Source organism: Triticum aestivum, chromosome 6D (assembly GCF_018294505.1).
Source record: "Triticum aestivum cultivar Chinese Spring chromosome 6D, IWGSC CS RefSeq v2.1, whole genome shotgun sequence".
NCBI classification, from domain to species: Eukaryota; Viridiplantae; Streptophyta; class Magnoliopsida; order Poales; family Poaceae; genus Triticum; species Triticum aestivum.
This window is the reverse complement of record NC_057811.1, coordinates 158,641,209-158,656,084: the sequence shown is the minus strand read 5'-3', so window position 1 is coordinate 158,656,084 and position 14,876 is coordinate 158,641,209.

Below are 14,876 nucleotides of genomic sequence, written 5' to 3'. Positions count from 1 at the left end.
GAAGCTGGAGGCAGCGGGTGTCATCCATGAGGTTCGGTACCCAGAGTGCCTAGCGAACCCCGTCGTTGTACCAAAGAAAGGCGGGAAAGAACGCATGTGCGTCGACTTCACCAACCTCAACAAGGCCTGCCCCCAAGACTCGTTCCCGCTTCCGCGCATCGACCAGATCGTCGACTACACCGCCGAGTGCGACCTGCTATGCTTCCTGGATGCGTTTTCAGGCTATCACCAGATCAAGATGGTAGTAGAGGATGTGGAGAAGACGGCCTTCCTGACCCCGTGCGGGGTGTACTGCTATAGTTGCATGCCATTCGGGCTGCGCAACACAGGCGGGACCTTCCAACGGCTGATGCATATCGCCCTGGGTTAGCAGCTCGGGAGGAATGCAGAAGCCTATGTCGACGACATTGTGGTAAAGTCTTGGGAGGCGAGGACTTTGATTCAAGACCTGGAGGAGACCTTCGCAAGCCTGCACCAGGTGGATTTGCAGCTCAACCCCGAGAAATGCGTGTTTGGTGTCTCCTCCGGCAAGCTGCTGGGATTCCTCATGTCCCACAGGAGGATCGAGGCTAATTCGGAGAAGGTCAAGGCGATAGAAGACATGAGCCCACCACAAACTCTCAAGGAGATGCAGAAGCTTGCCGGCTGCGTGACCTCACTGCGGCGCTTCATCTCCAAGCTGGGGGAGCACGCCCTACCATTCTTCAAGCTAATGAAGAAGAAGGGCCCGTTCGAGTGGACCCCGGAGGCTGACCAAGCGTTTCGAGACCTCAAGAGATACCTGACCAGCCCTCCGGTGATGGTGGAGCCCCGCCCTCTTGAGCCCCTGGTGCTTTACCTTGCCGCCACTCCCTACTCCGCCAGCGCGGCTCTAGTGGCGGTTCAGGAAGAACGCTAGGCCAAGGATACGTCGCGCCGTGCCGCACCCCCAGCTGGGGAGATACAAGACCCGGAGGGCGCCGCAAAGGCTGCAACAACGCCAGCGAATGACCAGGCCCAGCAAGATAGCGTCCTTGGGCCTGCAGAGGCCCCAATAAGCGACCAGGCTCTGGGGGTTCCATCACCTCAGGAGGCGCCTCAACCCCCAACGGACGCAGGCCCCGTCGGTGCACCCGCCCTCATCGAGCACCCAGTGTATTTGTCAGCACGGTACTGTGGGATGCAAGGGCACGGTACCCCATGCCTCAGAAGCTCTTGCTCGCGCTCTTGGTGGCCTCACGAAAACTGCGGCACTACTTCCAAGGTCACCCAATCAAGGTCGTCTGCCCGTTGGAGAGGGTACTCAGGAGCCCCAACACTGCCGGAAGAGTCGCTGAATGGAACATCGAGCTGCAGGCATTCTAGCTGGAGTTCAGCACAACCAGGGTCATCAAGGGAGCCGCGCTCGCCGACTTCGTGGCAGAATGGACGGACTCCCCGGGGCTTGAAGCAGGCGAGGATCGATCCCTCTCGCCGGGAAGTGAAGCGCCAGATGGCTAGGTTATGTATTTCGATGGCGCGTTTGCACGCCAGGGTGCGGGGGCTGGAGCAGTGCTCATCTCGCCCACTCAGGACAAGCTCTACTATGCCGTGCAGCTCTGCTTCCAGCAGGGCGAGAAGGTCTCCACCAACATCGCGGAGTACGAAGGCCTCTTAGCTGGCCTCAGGGCTGCGGTGGCCCTGGGGGTGAAGTGCCTCACCATCAGGGGTGACTCGCAGCTTCTCGTAAACTTCTCCAACAAGGTATACGAGCCGAGGGACGAGCACATGGAGGCATACCTCGCAGTGGTACGCAGAATGGAAAAGCAGTTCCTGGGCCTAGAATTGCAGCATGTGCCCCGCGGCACCAACAAGGAGGCCGACGACATTGCCAAAAGAGCATCCAAGCGACAACCCCAAGAGCCTGGCGTCTTTGAGGAGCGGCTCTTCAAGCCGTCTGCAACGAGACCAAGACCAGCAGGATGGCAAGACGAAGGTCACCGTGGAGCCCAGGACGGCGTCACCACCAGAGCCTTTGGCAGGCGAAGACCACCTTTAGTCAGGATAACTTGTACTAGTTGTCTCCCTTCAAATTTGGCCGTTGTTCCATCCCTTCCCGCTAGCATTTGGGAAGAGGACCAGGGCCTCTATAAATAGGGCTAGCCACCACAGTAGGAGGCAACTGATCTTGGGCTATTTAGATCATCCTCATCCACACAAACTCACCAAGCACAAGAGCACCTCTCCTCAGGAGGCTGTTCTTCCCTTGTAACTGTTCATGCTCAACCCAAGAGGCAATCCACCACACCACACTGGAGTAGGGTATTACACCACATCGGTGGCCCGAACCAGTATAAACCTTGTGTCCCTTTGTTTCGCGAGTTCGACGCGCTGAGCCTTGAGATCGCGGTGAGGGAGAATACTAGGGGGAGGAGAGGTCTTCATGCGCACCCCAGTGTTCGAACCTCAAGGGTTTTGCCGGAACCCGAAATCCGACAGGTTTATTGCTTCTCGCTCTCTCACCTTCTCCATATCTCTATCTCTACATCTCTACTATATATATCTACTCTTATCAAAATTGAGTTGGTGACGATGGTGTGCCTGCCATCCTGCTATATAGACGGTCCGATCTATATCCAAGGGATAGAAAGCAAACTATGGCAATTTTGCAAAAAGATACTCGCACCCCTCTCCACATTTGCAGATAAGGCCTTCCCTCGTTCATCTTTGTCTCCCACAAGATAAACAACTCGTATAAATGCATCTTGATGTTCCGTGCAACGCATGGGCCTCTTGCCAGTCTGAACAAGATGACAGTGTCCACTATATCTCTATCCTCATCGGTGGTCACAGATCCGGCGAATCCCGTCCGTTGTGGGAGGTGAGGAGGTCCAGCATTGACGTTGTCGCCGTCGGCGATGGAGGAAGCCGATGCGCACCGTCCTCTGCTAAAACAAAGAAACCACACTACTTAAATATCATTTTCTATATTTTTGCAAACAGGGATGCATATTTCCATACCCGGGCATGTCTTCCTCAATTTTAGTGGAACTGCACAAAATTGGATGGCCAGTTTTGCTCAGTTCTTCCTTTCTTGAGCTTGATTACCGAGAAGAAACAAACCACAGTGAGGATTATCAAACTTCATTTGTGCCTGACCCGAACATGATGCCAGAATTGATGAGCTATCGATGCTCATGGTTGCGTCTCATGGTTGCATCGGCTGGTGAAGCTGATCAATGTTCAATGAAGAACGGGTTGTCTTCCATCAATGCTATTTGCTTGTTACCACAAAGACAATATCCTTCATCAGTTCATCTTTGAGCAGTCATTAACGTTGGTGCAATTTTATCACACAATTGGATATGAACAAAATGTTTCCTCGAAGAAGCATCGACTTGGCACTAAGATCAAATGTTTTGTATTGATTTCTAAGCCTTCTCACAACTTTGTCTTCAGCTACCCTATAATTTTATTTGTCCACCTTTTAACTAAATATGTGGTCAAACTTTGATTAAAAACATGGTGTGGACTAAAAACCCGGATAGAGGTAGTACCCCTCCGTTTTTATTTACTCTGCATATTAGATTTGACTGAAGTCAAACTTTGTAAAGTTTGACCGAGTTTAGGCTGAACACAACAAACCATAATTATTGAGAGAGGGCAAACTGTACATACTCTCACACATTCCAATAATTGAAATTAAAATTCTTTATTTGTACACACTCTCACGCCTTTCCGATAATTTGGCGCGTGTGTGGTTGTTCACTTAACGGAGGGTAGTGTACCGCACGTGAAGGATAGGAAGTGCGACCAGGACGCGTGGATCGTTAGTTGATCGTAATAGTTTTCTTCACGGGTATGTTAAATAAAGAGTTTCGTTTCGTACACAATTTAAAACGGCTGTTATGGAGAGAAAACGAAACTGCTCCACTATATTAGTACTATACATGAGTACTATATAAGCTGGAGCCTCAGCACTTGTTCGCTAGGGTTTGCACTCTTCACACTCTTGTTGCACTACATATATATACAAGCTGGAGGCTTAGCGTTCCTTTGCTAGGGTTTGCTGTATTCACAGTCTCTCACCCTCTTCACTAGATCTAAACAAGACCGTGTTGGCCTCTGTCTCTCTCTCCCCCCTCACAGCTGGTGAAGGAGCCATTCGGATCCCATCGCACCGGGAAGGGGAGGAGGTGCAGCGATCACTCTGTCACCTTCGATGAGGGAGGCAATCCACTGTCGGCTGCGCTGTTCTCTTTCACCCAGAGCCGGTGCGGGAGGGCCTCCGACCCCTTCTTCCTCACTGTCGTACATAGTGTGGGAAGATCCAGCCTCGCGCCGCACGCCTAGCCACATCCCGATGACCCTAAGGTATAACTTTCTTTGAAACCGTCATTGCTCTAGCTGCATGCAGATCTTTTTCGATTCTGTAGTCGAATCTAGGTCTTGGTTCAAAGAGGAAAGAAGGGGTTGGGGTGGAGCATGAATCTAGGACGTGGTTCAGTGAGGAAAGGAGGGAGGGAAAGTAGTATAGACTGGCCATGCAGCCGCTTTGTTGGTCGAAAAGGGAAAAACAGGGTAACCCAGTACACACATTTGTAAGGAACCGATCTCTTTGTTGAAAAAGGAAAGAAACTGGGGGGTCGGGTAGTTTGTGCAGGACTAGATTTGCTTCCCTCACATAGGAAAAAGGTTCAAAGAGAACAAATATGGGACCAACGCAGATATGTTGCTTGGCAACATACTTTGCATCACCCATTTATACATATGGACGCACATGGTGCTGGCATGTGCCATAAAACTATTTTGTTGTTGTTAATCTAAGAATGCCGCTGGAAAATTGAAGCAATGCCACTGTTAAAAGTAAATTACATTTTTAACAAATGTTATTTTAGGAGAATGTCTCTGTTAATATGAATCAATGCAACCGTTTTAGAAATGCTATTGCCCTACTTTGTTTTCCATCAAGATAAGGTAGATGCTTCTTTTTGTGGCCATATGATTCATCCTCCTTTATTGGCATGTAATTGTTTCTTTTTTATCTCTGAAAACAGGGGTATCTATTCAACTCATTGCTATTGCGACCTTTTGCTTCACTATGCAAAACACTTCTGTTTTAAGAGTGTTCTGTGCAGTTCAACTTAAACGTCACACCGACAACTTTGCTTGATTTAGTTGAACTACACAAAACAAGACTGGGTTTCCTATTCGTGTTGGCATATCATATTTGATCTTGTCTGCCTCATGAAAGGTCAGTACCGGCCTTCATCCACATGATTGTGTAGTGTGCTTTGAGATGCTTGCTACTTGTAGTGGTACTGTTTTAAATAAATGTCGAATTGAAGCTATTGTATTGCTGTCTTTTCCCATTAAGTGAGAAAAATGGGACCAACCTAGACATGATGCTTGTTGCTTTGTTACAACAAACTCTGCATCACCCCCTTTATAAGTAGATGGAAGCACATGGTGCTGTTGCGCCCACTCTCCCCTGGAACTGTTTATGCTTTTTGTTAATCTAATGCCACTGGTGAATTCAGCAATGCCACTCTTGGAATTAACTACTGAATCTTAGTTCAAAACTGCAACACTTGTTAGGGATCGGCAGGAGTACCATTTCTGTTAGGGATCAGTGGGAGTACATGTTTAAGAAATGTATTGTTGAGATAATGTCTCTGTTATTATATATCAGATACAGTGCTTTAGAAATGGTATTGTCCTGCTTTGTAGTTCTTTCTACATGTTTAACCAAGGTATTGTTAAGATAATGTCTCTGTTAATATGAATCAGTTGCATTGTTTTCGGAATGGTACTTTTCTGCTTTGTCGTTCTTTATACATGTTGAAACAAGGTATTGTTAAGATAATGTCCCAGTTAATATGAATGAATCACACTGTTTGAGAATCGCTACTCTCCTACTTTGTTTACCGAAAAAGGCTTTCGCCCCGCTTTATATATAAAGCAATGATCAACCACAACCCAAGTACAAACGCACGCCACCACAACACATGCACACACCCAAGGCGGGATACACACTACTGTAGAATGCTGCTAACATGACACTACGATCAGAGACCCTTCGAGAAACTGTGTGCGATGCAATAATCGCAAATAGTGCTGTATGAAAACTGTCAGAAATGTATAAAATGTTTGCGATGACGGATGCATCAAACACAGTTCAGATTTTAGTTGCATGTGCGATGAAGGGCATATGGTTGATCTGTACGAACTGTTGGCGATGAGAAAGAACAACAGAAACGGGCAGCCAGATCAAGGTGTGTGCGATATACGGCATACAGTTCACTCCGATGAACTGTTTGCGATGAGTGAGGTGAACACAAACAATTCGGCGTAAGAAGATGTGTGCGATACCCGGCAAACAGGTCGGTAATCAGAATTGTGTGTGATCGTTATAGACAGCCCATACGGTCTTTTTTTGTGAATTGTGTGCTCGTCAGGGCACACAGTTCAACAAACCAACCTATTGGCGATAATGTAGAAGATCTCTGTCGAATACATATTGCTAACCGTCTGCGATGTGATTGACAGGATAAACAGAGATATATATAGTCTGCTTAATTTAGTCCTTCTTCTTCTTGTTGTTCTTGTTGGATGGCCCCGCAACATCGTCTTGGCGAGGACGCTTCTTGCTGCTGACCGTTGGCTTTTCATCGCCGCCACCGTCGTCATCGTCGTTGCTGTCATCATTGTCCTCCTCCTCGTTCGACCATTCCTCCTCATCATCGTCGTCATCCTCTTCTTCGTCCTCCGACGGCTCCTCGTTCATCTGGTTGTCGTCTGACGACTCCGGAGGCGGCGTCCTTCCATGAACCAGATATAATCAAGGTCTGGGCTCGACGCCGGACTCATGGAAGACGAGCGGGATGATTCCGATGTTGACCTATCATCGGGCGCCAGATTGCTGGCCGAACTGTCGTCCTCGCCGTCGCTCGACATGGGTGCAGAGTGTGTGCCAGTGTGTAGCGCAGCCTACCGCGGACGATGAAGATGGTGGACACTTAAGCCGGGTATGCAGAGAAGAGGAACTGCCAATTGAAGCAGGGGTTGACGTATTATCTAACCGTTGATATAATCAACCGCAATTATTTGTACCCAGTCGCTCCAAATTCCCGGGGTTGCGCAGGACTCCTATTGGCTATTTGGCTGGTTTCCTTTTTTAGGACAAAAACAAGGAATGACTTTTGGGATTATGCACCGGTACCGGTACGAACGGAGTAGGACAGTTGGCAAGCAATACATTGAGCTCTTCTTATTGATAAAGCCAGTAATAATCAAACTAGAAAGGAAAAGAAAAATATCTTCACGAATCTTCGTGTAACATCAATGGCATAGGACCTAGATGTGCATTACTTAGAGCACATCTAGATGTGCTTTAGCAATACTGTCAAACAAAACCCCTAATCATCATTGCAAACAGCGCATGGAACATGGCTAATGCGACAACCACACCTACACATGCTAGTTCCTTCTTGTCTCTTACTTTCATCTGTTGCTTGTGATTGATTCTTTCTTGCTTCATCGCACTGATTGTACATTCCAGATCAGCCAGTTTCTTCTTCAGCTTTACATTATCTTCTGCGAGCTTGGTGATAACACTCTGAGCCCTGGCATGCCATTCGTCATCCAGCCAGTTAACAAAGGCACAAGCCTCATATCCCTGCCAATGTTAAATAGTATTCTGGATGAGCGGTGGCATTAACTGAAGTAAAATGATGAACTTAATTAGCACTAACCTCTAAGGGGCAACTGGGAAACCGCCAGCCTCCGTGCATACACGTCGAGCGGGAGTGTGCCCGTGCACACAACTCAGCTTTTGGTACTTCTCGGTGGCGCAAAACTCGGAGTCGAACTCGTGTTGCGGGAGTCTGGAGTCAAGCTCCGGATCCAGTGGCAGATCGCTTTCCTGGGGGGGGGGGGTCACTCAGGACGGATTCAACAAGGAGCCATACTTTGGACATGCTATAAAAGATCGGGATAGATTGGAACCTGACAGGACGATTCGAATCCGTAGTACACCTGCATTCTGATGACCTTAGGCAAGTGCTCGGCGGCGACCGCTGTCGTGGCGGCGATACAAGCAGAAGCAGCCGCACCGAAACCATTAGCACCACTCGTCCGCATTGCCCCAATGTCAGCGCCACGCGAGGGAATTTGGAGGCTATGTAGGGATTTGGGGGAAATGGGAAAACTGTGGAGATAAGCTAACGGTCGAGAATGGAGAAACTGCGTCGTCGCCGTGTTCATGGGGAGGCAACGGAATGTGTCCTGTTCATTGGGAGGCAATGGAATACGTCGTGTTCATCGGGAGCCAGCCGGCTTGGACGGAACAGCCGATCGAAACGAGGCCTGGCGTACCGTAGAACAGAGGAAACAGCCTTCTGTTCGACCGGCCACGGTCGTAACGGGATCCTGTTCATCGGGCTGGCGTACCGCAAAACGGAGGAAACGGACTTCTCTTGGACCTCCTAGGGTCGAAACGAGGTCCTGTTGATCGGGAGGGGTGTGGCGTACTGCAAAACGGAGGAGTCGGTCACGGGCGGTGCCAAGCCCTAGCTGCGCCTGCGCCTCCACCTCCCCCATCCACTTCGGGCCGAGCCTGCCACCGCCCGTGACCGACTCCTCCCCAATGTTCGCTTTGCTCCCCATCGACGTTCTCCCCGTCAACCTTTCCGAGCCGGAGGGAGCCTGCCGTGCTCAGCTTACTTCTGCCACGTCAATCTCGCACTAACCAAGTCTCGCCGGCCTGCTTCGCGTCAGCGGCAAGGATCTACATCGACAAATGTCGGCCTCCACGACAGGAACTTGAAGGTAACAGAGGAAGCAACTAATCAATGGATATTGAATTTCAATGGCTTCAATGGTGTCTTCGCTGAATTACTCCGTGCTTACAAACTTGATGGAACAAATTACACGGTTTGTAAAAGGAAGATTATGTTCTTGCTTACGGCTGAGAATATAGATTATGTTCCTGAGATCGGGGTGCCTAACGAGCTAGCAGAGGATGCTACAGATGAAGACAAACAGGAATACAATGATGAACTGAAGCAATGCACCAAGGACAACAAGACTGCTAGAGTTTATATTCTTGGCTCGATGACTGATTCGTTGGCTCCGGAATATGAGTCGGATGAAACGGTCTGTGGAATAATGCTCAGGATGGAATCGGATTTTGGAGAAGTTTCCCTTGTCAAGGTGCTGAGTCTTGTGAACAAATTTCTGACATCAAAGATGGGTGATAACACAGTTAATGAACACTTCAATAAGCTATGATACCAATGTAAGAAATATATGCACACGGTCTAACCCCTATTCCTCGATCCTTTTCCGTGGTTCCGCTCACAATGATCAATTGAGGCTAGGGGTGAGGGACCTTTATATAGTGCTATTCCAATTAATTTCAAACTGTATAAACTGCAGATAAATGTCCAGATTAAATCTGTTTAAACGAAGACTCCAGGTTAACTTAACCAACCACGATCATTAGTAACCAGCAAGGAGTTTCATCTGCAAACTGTCCCATAAGCACGTACGTGTGAGTCGCACGCTGAATTTGAATTACAATTCAAATTCACAGGCTTTACCAATTCATGGAGCCAATCCCATGAACAACCTGGCATTCCATAATATTGTGACAGCCTGGTTTTTGCCCTCTTCTATTTGCCTGATTTTCAGTTGGTTTGATTTTGAATTTGGAGTTTTGAATCTTTTCAGATGGACTTAAACACTTGGGTACCCCTTGACTTTCACCCAAGTGCCTCATTTCCCTCTCTAACTATCATTTCCTCTCTAGTTCACCTCAAAATAACATTTTGAATATTTTTCTTAAATGAAAAATATTCATTTCCCTCTCTAAAACCCTAGCTAGCTCAATGTGCTCCAAAGAAACCCCAATTTTTCTTGCCCACAAAATATGAGAAAATTCCCAAATATTCTTTGAACCCTAGGGCACCTTCCTGAGCAAAAATATTTCATCACTTTTTGGAATATTTTTCCTACAGAAAATATCTTCTGTTATGGACAGAAATGGTGGTTTCTACAACAACTACCATTTTACTTGCTATGTTGTGGCTGATTTTTCTTGTGCATCATCACCTTAGTAGATGATTGCTAACCTCCAAAGACCAGCTCCGAACTCTCAGTAGTTTGACCACAGTAAGCTCTCAAAGTTACTGACCAGAAACTTACCAGGCAGTTGAAATCCATTCTACTATGCCTGCGATCAAAACCAAGTGTGGTAACCTCTAAACCTACCACGAACTACATGCCAGGCATGAGGTTTGGGCTTAGGTCGCCTTAGGTCATAGTTCACGCAGTGACCGCGTTCGTCCAGGCGTGCTGGCATACGGCCGACGCGCTCTGCGTCGCGCCCGCGCTTCTGTTGACCGCGTGCTCGCTTCCCCGCCTGCCAAGCCTTGCCAAACCTCGCCACCATCATCGTCCCGACCCTCTTAACTCCCTCCTGGCGCTCGCCGACACCGGAGCTCGCCGCAGCGAGCACGGGCGTGGTCCGGCCAATGCCACAGTGCACTGCACATTGTGCTCGTCGTTACCCTCTTGCCCCTGTGCTCGTCTCCGCTCGCCCACAGTTCCCGGGTGAGCTGCGTCGCCTTCCCCCTCGCTCACTAACGCCGTTCGTCGCTGGGCACCGTATCCAGGTGTCCTCCGGCGGAGCCCGATCCCCCCTCGATGCTCGACTATAAATAGAGCCCTCCCGAGCCTCCTCGAGCATCATCCACTTCTCCCACACACTCCACGATCTCTTAGAAATCCGTAGCCCGGCCGGGCAGGCCGCGGGCCGCCGTCCCCGAGCTCGAGCTCGCCGGTGATCCCCTCGGGTCGTCTCCGCAGCATCAGCCCCTCCTAGGCTCGGGCAACCCTTCCAGAGCCTCCACCGTGCCTCGGTGGTGCCGTTCCGCCCGGTTGGAGCCCCTGGTGTCGCCTCTGGTCACCGTTGTCTTCATCTCCGGCGACCTCTGCTTCCTGTCTCCGCTAGAGAGGCTGATTCCGACGCTGTCCGACCACCGCTAGCTAACCTACGGGTAAGGGCAGGTGCGCCTCCATCTTCTCTTTCGATCCCTCCCTCTCGTTCTGGCCAAGAAGCTCTCCCCGCCGGCGTGTGCTCCGGCGAAGCCGCGCCGTCCTCTGTTTCCCTTTCCCCCTCCCTCTCACCTGACTAACAGGGCCCACTAGTCAGCGACTCTGTACGCGCGTGAAGCGGTACGAGTGGTGGCTTCCGCAAGGTTTACCCCTTCAACGTCACCCCCCCCAGTTCTGTTTTTATTTAAATTCAAATTTAATTATATCCAGAGAGCTTCAAACAGCCAAAACTTTTTAACCATAAGTCCAAATGAATTGATTCTTTTTGCATTGTGTTCTTTGTGAAGAAATCTAGCAGCTCACCAAAAATGAGATTTTTCACTGCTGTCTAGATTTTCTGGTGAATTTCAGAAGGGTTCTTGATGTTTTCTTTTGGTGTTTATAATTATTTTCAGAGAGCGAAGCTTGTCTTGAGGATCACCAAGAGGTTTGTGAACCTTATCTGCACTAAGGCAAGCCACAACAACATTTTCATGGTGCCATTACAATATTTGTGATTTTTCAACATGAATTAAAGATTTAATCCATGCATTTAAATCACTAGTATATTATTTATATTCTGTTTGGTTGCGTGCTTAAGTTGATATGCTTAGTTTACAGAAAGTTTAAAGCTAACTAAGCTGGTTAAGTAACTAGAAGAAATATTTGTTATGAAGAAGTAATATGGTTATGGATATAAGTAATTATTTTGAGTTATTTTCTTGGAGGAGAAAAATGATAAATTTGCTAAGTAAAGAATCTGTTTAAAGTGATGATTAATCATAACCAGGGAAGTGTTATGAGCTGTTGATGACTATGCTTAGTGTGGATATAGTTGACCTAGTTAATTCCGATGATATATGATGCATATGTTTGTGTTGCACTTGCATGGCATGTTATGACACCGGTTACTTTCATGTTAAGTTGAACCTGCTAATAACTCAACTTGAATATATCATTGACCGGGTCATGGTGCCACTGAATCGAGTTTTTCCCAGTGCAACCACATTTGCCTTTATGGGAGGCCTTTCTTCGGTCCGTTGTCATGCCTCTGGTCGGTGCCTCCAATGAGGGAAGGTTATGGGCGTGCGGTACCCTGGCCCGGTAAGCAGACATAACCTTGTGTGCCCATTGTTGATATGGTACCTTGTCCCGTTTGGGACCGTTTATGTTTTGCCACAACGGTGGCCGTTGGTGTCTTTGGTAGACACGGGGCCACCTAGGACTAGCCCAGTGGGGAGTGAGTCGGAGTGGCCTAGAGAGTGTCATGGCAATGGAGGGGTTTCGTCGGAATGCCATTATTCCACTCGAGTGGGAGTGCGAGGCCATGGGTTCCGTGGTGTGGGTACAGTGCGCTACCTCTGCAGAGTGTATTAAATCTATAGATAGCCGAGTCCACGGTGACGAACACGCTCGAAAGTAGGTCACACCATGGGTCAACGTTTAAAAAAATTTGCACACTAAGTTATGAACTTTGCACTGTTGATGATGGTGGAAAGACCATCTTGATGTTGGAGACCAAGTGTTGGTCATGGTTGTGATCGCCAGAAAGATCACCGTTTGAGACCAAGTATTGGTCATGATCGTGATCGCCGGAAAGATCACAGTTTGGTTACAAGGTAACCCGATACAAGATCACGAGGTTGGTCCGTTTGTGATCCGAGAGCGATCACCGTTGGTAAGTAAGTCCGAGGGGCTTATATCACGAGATCATGATCACAACATGTTGGATATATGTTGTTGCATTATTAAACAATTGGTTAATTATCATGATATTGTTTGTCATTATGTTTATGCTTGTTTTGAGCTTGCAAGTACATTCAATGTACTGACCTGGCATGTCATGCCAGATTTCAAGAAAGTCTCATTGGAAAGGAGCGCTGTCCGAGTCTAGATCGTGTGCACATCGGTGTCCCTGTGCTATGGAGTTCCGCTACGATGTTGTTCCGCTGCCGCGTAGTTGTTCTGATGGAGGCCCCTTTATGTTCACTAAATAATGTACATATTGTTTAGCCGCACCGTGTGTGCCGCTTGGCCTCGCCAGCTGTTGTAATATAAACTATGATCTGCTAGCATCAATAAAGCGGTTGTTTTCTGTATCAAGATGTTGTGTGTTGTCAGAAGACATGATCTCTGGGCTGGCAATGCATGGTAAACCGGTCGCTCTGAGCCGGGGTGCCACATCGCTTGGTATCAGAGCCACGCTGACTGTAGGCCACGCTAGACTACGACGTGCTAACTGGACGTTAGATACGAGTTTAAATTGAGTGCCAGTAGCATTTGTAGCTGGTGGTTGCATTGTATGCACTCGTTTTATTTTTATGCTAACCCGCTAATGGTTGTGAGTGTAGATGGCTCCAGTACCGTATCCGTGCCAGTTGTAGCTGATGCCGTTCACGTCGCCGCATCTCCTTCGTAACGTGTGGTGTCGGCTGTACCCCCTCGGTGGCAACCCAGTCTATCGTGTGTACCGGGAGCGCCTAGCAGACTCAGTGCATGAGTATCACGCAGTGGTTACTCTGCGCACCAGTTCCAATTCCAGCACTTACACTCGTTCCTCCCGGAGCGGTTTTGCTTCTACCGCTTCTCAGGCTGTCCAGTTTGCTGCATTCGAGATCCTTGTCGAGCTTCGTTATAACGAGGTCCGGATGCAGAACCACCCAGGTTTCTACTACTATCCCTCTCTGCACGACAATGGTCGTGTCCGTTTCCCTATCATTGATCCGGAGTCTGATAGTGTTGCTAGCCACCTTTCTCGTTATATCACTGCTAGCTATCTTATGATCCACGAGCTGGCTCGAGACCTGACTCGTGCTCGTACTGCTTTAGCCTCTACTAGATCTATTACTGCTCCATCTTCTACGGGATTTACTCCTTATATTCCACCCAGTTCTAGTTCACCCCTTTCACCAGTTACTCCTCCGAGTAGCTCGGGCACCTCGACCGTGAATCCTCTCAGTGCTCCTGCTGAGTGGGTTTCACTTCTCACTACTCCTGTAGCCCCGATGCTTCACCCTGCACCTGCCCCGGAGGGAGAGCCCTCGAGGCAGCGTCGTCGTGTTACCTTTAACCCGGAGGTTTCAGTTAACCACGTCAGTTCAGGATCCGAGTCCGCTTCAGGAGAGGACCCCGAAGCACCAGCAGAGCAGTAGAGCTTCTGAGTACCCGCAATTGTCAGGATGATGTACGGAGGTAGTCGTACGAGTCATGATGTTTCGTTTCCTGTATGAGAGTAGTTGAACCTGGCATGATGTTTATCTTTCATGTACGAGTCTATGTATAATTATGTTGGAACTCTATTTTATTCGTCGTATTTTCTTTGTTATTTCGTTTTCTCTCGGGATTTGTTGCTGGCTTTTCCCCAATTTATTTTGGATGTTTCTCATCTTGGTTGCGTTGTCTTGGGAAAAATCCACAATAGGATGACGCGGGGAGGCAGCAGTAGCGACACTCGTGCGGATACTCCTGTTCGTCGTTCCGCACGACAGGCAGGACACTCCCCCGAGCCGTACGTTCCACCACAGCCTCCACCACCAAATCTGCCCTCCACAGAGCAAATTATGCATATGTTTGAGGAAAGAAGGAATAATGATCTGATTGAAATATTAAGAAGTGTGCAAGCCGTAGTTGGACGGAATGGAAATCAGAACGGTCACCACTCCAAGCTGTCAGATTTTCGGAGGACCAAGCCTCCGAGTTTCAGTCAGGTTATTGATCCCTTGGATGCAGATGATTGGTTGCGAACCATTGAGAGGAAGCTTGAGATTGCTCGTACTAAAGATGATGATAAAGTTCCATTTGCAACTCATTATCTTGAAGGC